Raw genomic sequence first — 12,117 nt, forward strand, 5'->3', positions numbered from 1 at the left:
TTTTTTTTTTTAGGAGAATGTGCCTTTGGAGATTTCCGATACGGAAGTCAGCGCCAGGGCATCACATTTTTCAGTATCCGCTGCACTTTGTCCAAATGTTTAAACGCATTGCTTCAAAGAATAGTGAAATCAAAAAAGAAGATGTTCTAAGATGATCTTAGAACATCTTCTAAGATCATCTTAGAATAAAAATATAAATACTTTAGAATTAAACCAGCTGTAAGTCAACCTGTTATCTGTACAGGGTAATGATCCATGTGAGAAAGAAACATGATATTCGAGAGAGATTATCATAAATATTTCGACCTCAATATAAATCATAAATATGATTTATGTTTACGATTATGATTTTAATCATAATCATGAATATTTGAACGGAATCTTCACATAAATCATAAATATTTGGAAGAGATCATTATGCAAATCATAAATATTTGGAAAGGATCATGGTATGATTCACTATGCAATAATTCAATAGCTTTTGCATGATCAGGACAAAATTTTCTTTGACCAAATATTGAATTGGTGGAGAAATTTGAATTTGGGGGAATTCGACCGAATTTATGGGGCCAAGACATCTGAAGAATATTTAGATTTTTCTTTTATAATTTTCATTATATTTCCGTTTAGTGTTTTTTGTTCCTTTAATTAGTGATTTGTTTTTTTATGGATATCGAATTAAGCTTAGTTTAAATATGGTCGCGTGCTAATATTTTAATGAAAATATTAAAAACTAGTAAAAAGTTACTTAAATATGTATTTATGTACAGGGCTTGGGCAAAAAAAAAAAAAATTTGAATCGCTTCTGTGGTTAGGAAGAGCCTTATTGACCAACGTCAGCTGAAATATTCACCAGAGTTTAAATTGTGAATAACTGTTGCTAGCAGAGAAACTCTGTCTCTCTCTCTCTCTCTCACGCACCACAATTGCCTCATTGGTATGCAGACCGCAACTTTTTTCTGGAATAAACACTTTATGTCGGATGAGCTACATTTCCATATATTAGATCAGGTGAATATCGGTATACTCGTGCGAGCTAAAGGCAGTAAACAAGGCATGATCACCATGCGTAATATCAGGGGCCCTTAAACTGTACCTGACACGATGCGTCATTTCAGAGTTTGTCCAAGGCTACATATCACTCCATCTACGAAATATTCGCCATATATAATAATATTTATTATCAGTTTAATCTCAAACACACGGCAGAATCCAGAAAGATTACATATAAGGGGTAAATATTAGGGGGACTCGAAACACGTGACCTGTAGCTGTAGTCTACGGACCAATATGTTAATCGTTAGACCTTACTACCTTAATTTTTTTCCACTAGTGTACGTATGCTTGACAACGTCTCACAGTAGCAGGTCTGCCAACAGTTATAAATCATAATCTAACTTTTTTGATCAATAGCTGGAATCTTATTTTGACATCCAATTAGTTTTAACTCCTCTCCAGCTTGCAGCGCGATTTAAAACCAAGAATCTGTTACAGAGAAATTGAATGATAATCTTGGCCTTGACCTCTTATTTATTACAGTTCTTAGAGAATATCAAGTTCAGTAACATATGCCAATACTCACCATCTTTCTAAATCACCAGCCTAAGCAAATTCATTCAATCAAAAAAAGAAAAATACTGAGAAATTGAACAATACTATTATACAATTTATCTTGTTGTACAATAAAGACGAGGCCATGGGTTAAAGACCACTTCAGTCACTTTACATTTTATTGTCAAGTACGAAGCTGAGATTTGGGCATCTGCAGCTCCTACCATTCTCTGAGCACTGCGTTCATGAGAATACGAGTTGTTAGTGGAGATCCTACATAAGAACAACCTGCAGTCAATCATTAGAACAACACAAGATCACCACCATGTTCAGGCCCTCCAATTTCCATTTAAAATTCTTCTGCTGGCTCACTCCTCAGTCTTAGAAGTAACCTGATATGATTTATTCGAATAAACTATCTCCAACTGTACCTTATTCGGCACAAGCTTGCCATTTAAAACCACTGACTCGCTTACCATTCCACGCAGGTTCTTTCAGCCTCCACAAGATGGCCGTTTCCATTGTAACCTCTTTTCAATTGGAAATGTGAAATTACTGCGAACAGAAAGCAAAGCATTTAAATATAATATATGGTGGAGATAAGCCACAGAGAAAGAGTGAAATATTTTAATTGGTAGCTGAGCCCTTTTACAGTGATGAAGCAGAAGGGTTGATCACTCTATTATCTCTAAGTGTTTCCTGAATTTTAGCATCCCTGTGATGTTAGCAACAGCACGAAACGAAATCACCTCCATCAATATTGTTGCCTTGTGTCTTTTCACCCCTACAGGGGAAGCCATCAGTTTGCGTTATCGCTTGTAGGTGATGGAAAAGGGCTTTAACTAGGTCCTGAGTAGAATGCTAAATGGGCCGATACGAGAGGCCCTCTGAATCTATTTCCTTAAGCTTCCGTTATTGCATTTCGCCTGGAAATCAGGAAAATCTTATTAAAATGGAACAAATGCAATTGCCTTTTTTATTTAAAACCACTTATAAGGTAAATATTCCGGGGGTGAATAAAAAGTCCCTCGATAGTAAAAAAAAAAAAACACTACACTCCCACCTTAAAAAAAATCTCCCGATGTTCTTCGAGCAATTTCGGTGGTTTTATAAGTTTGTCATTTTTGTAAAGGATGAGAAGTATCTATTGAGACCTCTATAACGACTCACTCAGAAAAGACCAAAGCCTGATGACAAGCCAAGGAGAATTTCTCCAGCATGTCACCGTTGACAAGTTAATGCTGTTTTAATGGTATTGTAAATTTTCAGCCATCCGTTAGCTTCCACTGGGCTTTCGCGTTGCATCGATCCACACTTGGAAACTGTGGAGGAGAAGGGATGGGAGGGGGGAAAGATGTGCCAAGAGAAGCTTCATTTCTCCTAACTTGGCTGGAATGATGAAAACATACCTAAATTACTCCAAAAAGACGTCTCTACGCTTCTCCCCTGTTCCCTGTAAAAAGGAAAAATGTTTAAATCCCCGGAGGCGTCAGTCGATGTAGAGAAAAGTCAGTAACAAGCAGCTGCGTGGAATATGTTCACTGTCTTTGGCTACACACACACACCCCCCCGATAATGGAGTTTAGCAATTAGAATTCATCCGAAATAATGCTCCATTACAACTACTACAAGGCTCACTTTTATCGAAATGGCTTGGGCCAATTTATCGTTAAAAGATTTTTGCTGTTTTAATTTCCGAAATTACAGATAATTCCACGTCTACCTTTCGGATATCTTTCCAATTTTACCTTAACATCGAAAGAAATTAATTAAAAAAAAAAAAAAAAAAAAAGAATAATTACTTTTGCGAAAGATCCAAAATGGCCGATAAATATGAAGCAGTTCTTACGTCACCACATTCGATCACAGAATCCAGCAGAGCTTGATACCGAATTAATTTAAAATAAATTGGTCCAAAATTGGAGATAAATATTCGTAAATTATTTAGATAAATACGGTTAATTCATGCATTACAATTATATTCCACTATAAATGTATCGATTTTAATTCTTCATCTCTCTCTCTCTCTGTCTTTCAATAATCTTTGAAAGTTAGTTGAAGATTCATTTAAAATCAAGACACTTCTTCCCTCCCTTCCTCTTAATTTCCTTTCTGTCTTCTCTTCTACGTCTCTATGTTCAACCGAAGCTATCCATTACCACCTGTAATAACCCAGAGGAGCATGAGGCAGCTTTGAAGATTTATCTTATCATTACAACCACTATATCTCACATCCTAGTATCGGCAACACGATTATTGAAGTCACCTGCAAGGCTTCAGTTACGCTAATGCCCCCTCAGACTAAACCACCAGGAACTAATTATCTGTAGTTACATTTCATATCACCACTGAGACTTAGACTAGAATTAGTGCATCGTGGTTAACATTACCTCGCCTTTATATTCGGATACTGGATTAGATGGAATATTTAACTTTGCTGATCATCTTCTCCTTCCTTTGCCCTTATTCTCAGCATCCTCAAATTTCCCTTCGGAGTAATATGTGCTAGCCACTTCACACCATACTGAAGCTATTATATAGTCCACCAGCGACACTAAACCGGCCCTATAAGCTGGGAGCATGTCAGCTAACCCCAAATGCATAAATGCTCTCTCATAAAATTTCAGACACAGTTTTGTAGTCTTGAGGGCATTATAATTAAATCCATCTTTCGAAATCAATGTCAGTAAGGTACGAGTCCCATTTCTTGTTTTTTTTACAACCATGTAAATATATTCTTCTAGCTTGCAGATTATGAACAAAATACATGGCATACTCAATGGATTTATTAACTGAAAAGAGATACACTATATTGGAAAAAGTAACTGGACGCTTGCATCTTTCAATGGTTGTTTTAGTTGCTGATGGCAGAAGTTGCAGTTCTACTCTCTGATGGAAATTTCAGATAAAGTTAAATTTTGAGTTAGATGGTCTCAATTCCTGATTTTTAACTTAAGAATATACACCAATTTCCTTTATTTTTCACATTTTTGGCTGGAGAATGCAAAATATACAAGGATGTCCAAAAGAAGATGATGCTGTTTGAGATGTCGAGTTTGAAGAGAAATAAGCCTATGATTCTATGTTGTCTTTCATAATTAGAAGACTATGACTATCTAAAATTGCTTGAAACAAAGAGCTAGTTTGGTGTAATCCAGATTGCTGCCATAACTTTAAAACTGATAAATTCTTGATAAACCTTAATATGGTAGCATGCGACTGTCCTTCCATCATCCTATCACCAACTATCTATGACTCTGAATTTTTCTAAAAGCCATGTTAGATTCTACACAAAAAGAAAACCTAATCAAATTAATTCGGTGTAGTATTAGATTATAAATAAGTGATCCTGCTGCAATGTGCGCTTTTACAGCTCTCTGAAATTCTGTTTCTTAAAATCGCATTCTGACGTACAACTTGGGCAGTTGGATATTCTACTGTGCTGATCAGCTTGAAATGCTCATCGTTTATGTCCATATACGTCACAGTAATGTAAGAAAATTGTCGAGTAAATCCGCCCGCTTTTACAGATACAGCAATTTATATGGCTTTTTTAATTAGTGTTCTTATTTAATTATGATAAAACGAGTACACTTAAACATAATTTGATTTAAGTGTACTCGTTTTAAACACATTATGATTATTTTCCACCGGATAATAATTAACAATACCGAGAGCATAATATTTGAATTTTAATTCGATTTTATTAACCCTTTAGCTAGAATAAACTAGATGGAATACATGGTAGTGAATACTAATTTGGTTTGAGATTTCTTGTTAATGTGAAAGTTGATTGCTAATAAATTTCTTCATTACAAATAGATAAACTTTAAATATCTGTTAAATTTTAATTTGTATGTGATTATGGATATTTATTAATGTAAAAGAATTTTTGCATAACTAACAGAATTTTCTACGGTACTGCAACAGTAATAAAGTTAAAACTTGAGGGAATTATTTGCACAGCGAGATAAAAACAAAAATAAAAAAGCCTAAAAAATAAAAGAGTAGAGAAGAAAATACAAATTATTTACTTTCCTCCTCTCATAGGTATGAATGAATACAACCATATTCAGAACATTACGATATTTATAGAATTAAAAAATATATAGACAGTGTTTATATGCTTAAAATTTATTTTTATAGAAGAATTTATTAATGTTTATAAAAATATTTGAAAAATAAAAATTAAATTTCTATATTTAGATCTTCTTTAACTATTTTCCATTTGATTGCTATTAAAACAGAGATAAGTTTATACACCTTTTCTATATTTTCTGAGCTAAAAGAGCGCTGAAAATGAAGTATTCACGTAGCAATTTTAAGTCACATGACAGTGACGTTTATGAAACTGTATCACGTGTAAGTGGCGTGTTAAAATACGTATTAACACGTCACTGATTGTGACGTGTACGCATTGTCACATGACATTGACGTACTCATAGAGATTGTCAGATTAGACTGACGTGTTAAAATACATGATCACATGCGTGTGACGTGTTAATACGCATTGTCATATGACAATGACGTGTTCATACGGATTGTGATATAACCATATTGTGACGTATATATATGACGTTAAGTGACGTATTATTAGTAACCGATTATTATCCATTGTAGTAGAATCTACTTATACGTTTAAAAAGATGCTGCATAAATATAATACTCTTGTAGACACTGACCACAATTTTAATTCTGTTCTGATTTTTTAACACTATCCTATTTTAATTTTTCTTTAAAATTTAAGGAGATAAATAAATTTCGCTGTTATATAGGCGTTATATATTTTAAAAATTGACTACTCTATTTAAAAAACAAGAACAAGATACATTGTATATGCATCGAATCAGCTGACAGTTCCGAACATCCGTTTATATTTTCTTGAACTATTTTCAGAGTTATTGATGCTCTTCAAGTGATATTTTCAAAGGAGAGGTGTTTATAAGTAAAATGCAATATTTACAGTCGAGACCTGTTTGGGGAATTCAAGAGATATTTACAAGAATGTACCGAGTTTTCTTCGGTTACGCTACTTTATAGATGTATGTAGATTTGGAGGCAGTGTGCAAATTTTTGAGTTTCCACATATGAAGTTTTCTATTTATTTTCAGCTGTCGAAATGGAATCCAATCCACGATTTTTTTTTATTGTTTTTCGCATTCCCATCTTTCCGTTTGTAGTTAAATTTTCTCATCAAGGAGTCTCTGCAATGAGATGTACAAGACAAGTCGAGTGAAACCCAACTTTTTTGTCCAATTCATCTCACATCCAACACAGCACTTGGAAAAGGTATTCTCCGCAATCCTATTTTCTAGCTATCAGTATGGTCGGCTATATCTTTCCTTCTTTCCATTCCTTCACACCAGAATTTAAATATTCCTTCGAAAATATGAAATACGGTGGTGTAGGCGAGGAAACACTCATGACTGAGGACAGATTTGATATTCTGAGAATGGAAAGATGCGGAGAGGTAGGCGGGCAGACGCCAGTAATGCTAATGGAAAAGTGGTGTCGTTCTACAATCTTCCGTAGAGAAGGAAAGGGATTATGGCTCCTGGGAGCAGAAGAGGGATGCTGTAGTATAATCTGGTGAATGAACGATTTTTAAGAATTCACTGTTACTTTGAAAACATCAGGCTTATGTTATAAGACGTTAACAGACCTGGAATGGATGAAAGAGGATGGGGAAATTTCCAGCATCTTAAATGTCTTCGAGAACTTGTTGACGTAAGAAACTGCTCATTATCTATTGATATTCTAAGTGATTATTGAAAGCGTAAATAATGTAATGTTTGACTTCCGGATTCCTATGTCGAATCTTAGATGTTAAATTTGAGCAGAAATGGAATACTAAAGCTCACAAATAGGGTTTTCTTTCGCAAATGATATTGTCTTAAGTTCTTAATCTTTTTTTCTTCTTCCCCACAGATATGTAAACGTTTATTTAATATTAAGTATGGAAATACGACCAATTAAAGATGTTGATATTATGCCTGACTAACAGATAAATTGATTACGGAGCACACATTCGTGGAGAGTATGACGGTTGAAATTAAAACTTTTGAAATTTCTGCATTTTATACATTTTGCATAGCAAGAAATCTGTAAATGTTGCTTTCGCGCATTGCATTTGAATCATGCAGAAAAGCGCCTTTCAAACAGCTCTGTTTGTGATTGTTAGGTGACAACGGCTAGTGACACAAGCATCTTTAAAGCTCATTAAGCCTAATGTTTGTCCCTCCCCTTCCCTTCCCCCCAAAGATGCTGATAACAACAGTATTCATAGATAGAAAGGAATAGAAATCAAACTTTCCATCCTAAATTTCGGTATCACAACGTAATACTGCAATTTCAAGAAATGCGTACCCACTCTCTTTCTGCAGTTTTTCTTCACCAGCATCTCGTTTGTACTTTGTCCTGTTTCTCCTTCTCTCTCTCTCTCTCCTGTACAATTTTTCTTCTTTAATCACTCTCTCTCCATATATATATATATGAGACACCGTATCTCTATTTGCGTCTATCTCTCTTTATTTCGTTATCACTTGTCTATCAACTTGATTCCATTTCTCTCTCTCTCGTCTTGTATTTTTCCAGTCTCTTACTGGCTCAATCTCTTTCACTCTCTATCTCATCTTTCTCCACATAATTCTCGTATTTTCTTTCAGTCTATTACTCTTTCTCTGTCGTTTTCTCCACCAGAATCTCCTTTCTTTTTCTCTTTGTTCCTCTTTTACTTTTTCCTCTCCTCTATTCCTCTTTAAATATCTCTCTCTTTCTTTGTTTTTCACTCTGTTTCTTTTTCTGAATGTCTCTCTCCCTGATTCTCTGTGTGTGTCTTTCTCCTTCTGTTACCTCTCTATCACTCTCTGTGGTCCGTTCTTCTTCACAATTATCTCGTTTCTATTTCGCTCTATTCCTTTTTCTTTTTTATACATTTCTTCTCCCTTTAATATCTCTTTCTTTCTTTTTCAGCCTATCTATCTGCTTTCTTTCATCTCTTTCTTTGCTTGTCTTTTTTCTCAGTTTCCAGCTACTTCAACCTCTTTCTGTTTCTCTTTCATCTTTTCCATATAACCCTTGCTTTCTCTTTCAGCTTCTTCCTCTGACTCTGATCTTTTTTTCCTCCAGCATCTCGTTTCTGTTTCGCCCTGCTTGACTTTCACCTTTTCCCTTCTATCTCTATGCCTCTTCCACACCGCTCTTTCTATATGTTTCTGTATTTCTCTCTCTCTCTCTCTCTCTCTCTATATATATATATATATATATATATATATATATATATATATATCTTTCTCTTTAACGCCTCCCTTTCTTTCTTATTCAACCCATATCTGCTTTGTTCTTCTTTTCTTTTTTTTATAATTTTTTTTGTGATTTTTCCCAAGCATATCTCTTTAATATTTCTCTCTGTTTCTCTTTCACTCTCTTTTTCTACTCCTCTTTGGTCTCTCTCTCGCTCTCTCTCTCTCTCTCTCTCTCTCTCTCTCTCTCTCTCTCTCTCTCTCTGTTTGTCTGTTTGTCCGTTTCTTCCTGTCTCTTTGCTTCTTCTTTCTTTTTCAGTCTCTCTCTATCTGCCTTCTTCAATCTCTCTCTCTGTTCATCTTTTTCCCAGTCTCTCTCTCTCTCTTTCAAACACACAACTTTCTCATATAACTCTCATTGTCCCTCTATCTATCTTGCGCCTTCAGCGTCGGACATCTGTTTTTAAGCTACTGCCTTTCATCCCTTTTTCGCCGTTTGTCTGCAAGAATTCCAGTGAAGACATATCTTTCGATTCCTCTTCGGGAGAGCTTTCGAATAGTAATAAATTTGTTTGCATAGATTTAGCGGCGTTTTAGTTAGGTAAGATTTTAATTTTTCAACTTTTAGCCATGGAAGGCTGGCTGTTCCAGTAACGCCTTTATTCCACCTCTTCCCACCCACCTCAAACAATTGCCCCCAGCTATGGCCAGCGAAGATCAATCAACCACAGCAACGGAACCTACAGCTACTGCTAGCAGTGACCCTGCACCGGAAGCCACATCCTGCGACAACAGGTGAATACCTCAAAGTCCAAAAGGTCAGTGACTGTTAATATTTATGCTAATGCTGTGTTTAATGGAGTATGCTTGCCGCCAGCGAAAACCCCTCTCTGTATACGCGGTCTAACAACGCTCCAACAAATGAAAATGGAATAGTAATCTTTGCCACCAAGGAAAATACCCCATTAGAGCAGTACCTTGCAACGATCGTGGAGAAAGTACCACCAAAAATATTAATCACGCCTCCCGTGTGGCTGGAACTGTGCAGATGTATTTCAGTCACCCCTCGTGGGCGAAAACTATCCTGCAAAACGGAATAGACATCGATTATCACCAGTTGGAAGCGGCGCCAATTGTCTTAGCACCAACAAAAGTTACTATTTCAAACGTCCCACCAATAATGATGCAGCAAGCAACACCCCAAAACTCATCAATGCCGATTTCAGAGGAATCACTTACACCTTTTATACCCCCATTTCCTCTCAATGTTTCTTCTTCTGCCATGAATAGGGTCACATCAGGAAAACCTGTCCGCATATCATTGACTCTTCTGGGAATAATAATGAAATTCAGGCAGCACCCATTAGGGTTAAGTCAGAGCGAAATGCAAGCTGACTTTTGGAGACAATGTGGATACAGAAGAAACCGTCAAACAGCCTGAGATGCCTCCAGCAGCAAACACGCCAGAAAATGAAAAGCCAAAGACCTCAGGAGACCATGACGGACCCCTTTCAGAAGATATACCGACCGAAACAAGAGGTATTTCTTGAAATCAATCCCCAAGACAGTCCATATCCAAAGGCACAAAAGACAAGAAGAAAACATGCACGCAGGTTTGAAAATAGCAAACCACCAACAAAAACAACAGGATGGATGAAAATAAATATAGAACACCACAGAAGACAAACGGTCAGATCTCAAATAAGCGTATCATAACATCAAGCGCAGTCAAAACCACCCACGACTCAAATGAAGAAGAATTTGAACTCATAGGGGCTTAAGAAGAGACTAATCATGATTCAGATGTTTCAGATGGTGAGGATGAGGAAAACGCATTTCGCTACGCCAAAGATCCTTTAACTGTGGAAAAAACTACGTTCCTTTTTACAGAAAGTACACGGCTCCCCATAGAAACTGATGGCAGTCCTAAAGTTCACCACTAATACACCGGAGCTCATTTCCCAACTCAAGGATCTCCGTTATAAATTAAAGGGGGAAAAAGACAGAGCAGACGTGAACAGATCCAAGCGCCTGTACTACTTCATTAACGGGCTAAACAGCAATACCACCAAACAGGATGTTGACAGCTCTCAAAAACGCACAAACCCCTTCCTTTATACCTGTAATAACGATGATGCTTTGCACGTTGTCCTTTAATGCAAGAGAATGCGACTCTGCATTGCGCAATAAGCTAACCCTCGACCAGGTACAACGACATCAGGTCGATCTACTCCTACTGCAAGAAACAAATATTAAAGCAGACACAAGACCATCTTTAAAATGGGCAGAATGGCCATATGTTTTCCATCAATCTCCAACCAGCAACATCATGGGGCAGGAGTGAGCATAGGTCTACATCATAAGTTTGCCTGTAAGCTCAATGTAATTGCAGAGATCGCTGGCTACGCAATTTACGCTCTCCTGGATACACCTCAAAAGGAAATTTTGAATATTTTTAACATCTACATGCCACATCATGACAAGCTCACAATTCAAATAACAAATTTCACACAGAGCCATCTCTCTACAAGAGATCAGGAACAAATCATTCTTGCTGGTGATTTCAACTACACCCTTGACCCAGAAATGGACAGAGCACGATGCGTTGAGAACCGCCAACGCTAATCAACAATCTTCAGGCCTTAGTTGACAACAATGGACTGGTCGACGCATTTAGACACCAGTACCCTTAAGAAAAGTACTACACCTAGAGATCAGCAAATGCAGCATCCGGAAGACTTCCTTACCAAGCCCAACTGGACAGATACTAAATCACAAAACACACGATCTCTCTGGTCAGGAACATCACACACACATCCCATCTTATATCTCAGACCACTCCTTTGTCAAACTGCAACTCTCCTTCTCACCCAATCACTTCAAAAGCGGAGTGTTTGGCCTTCAACAATAGCCTTCTACAAGACAGAGAATACATCTCTAAGTTACAAAACCTAATATCCAATCTAGCCCAATCCAAAGACAGAGCAGAGCCCATGAACAGAGCAGTTCCCAAGAAACCCCTACGAAGGCAACCAAGGAAATCCTTTCAGGACTTAAACAAACACCCTACGGTCAAACGCAACATGGAGAAACCAATCACCCTACAAGAACTAACAGCAACGCGCAGAGCCATTTCCAAAATCAAATCTCCAGGTCTGGACGGACTGACTTCTGAATTCGTCCATACCTTTTGGGATAAACTCTGAGTACAGTACTACTCTTACAAATGCTTGAAGAAGCACAATCCCAGGGTCTTCCAGATTCGGTCATAACCTCTGTCACTCGACTGATCTCCAAGAAAGGAGACCGCAGAAACCTACAAAAC

The 12,117-nt window shown here is 36.9% G+C and overlaps 1 protein-coding gene across 1 annotated transcript in view; it reads right to left on the reverse strand.

The window, feature by feature from the left end:
• The window catches only part of LOC150085275 (lachesin-like), a 214,630-nt gene that overhangs the window by 19,325 nt on the left and 183,188 nt on the right, over positions 1 to 12,117 (reverse strand). The gene's annotated exons all lie outside the window — the stretch shown is intronic.

Source organism: Mastigoproctus giganteus, chromosome 5 (assembly GCF_048544385.1).
Source record: "Mastigoproctus giganteus isolate SK-2022 chromosome 5, ASM4854438v1, whole genome shotgun sequence".
Classification (NCBI taxonomy): domain Eukaryota; kingdom Metazoa; phylum Arthropoda; class Arachnida; order Uropygi; family Thelyphonidae; genus Mastigoproctus; species Mastigoproctus giganteus.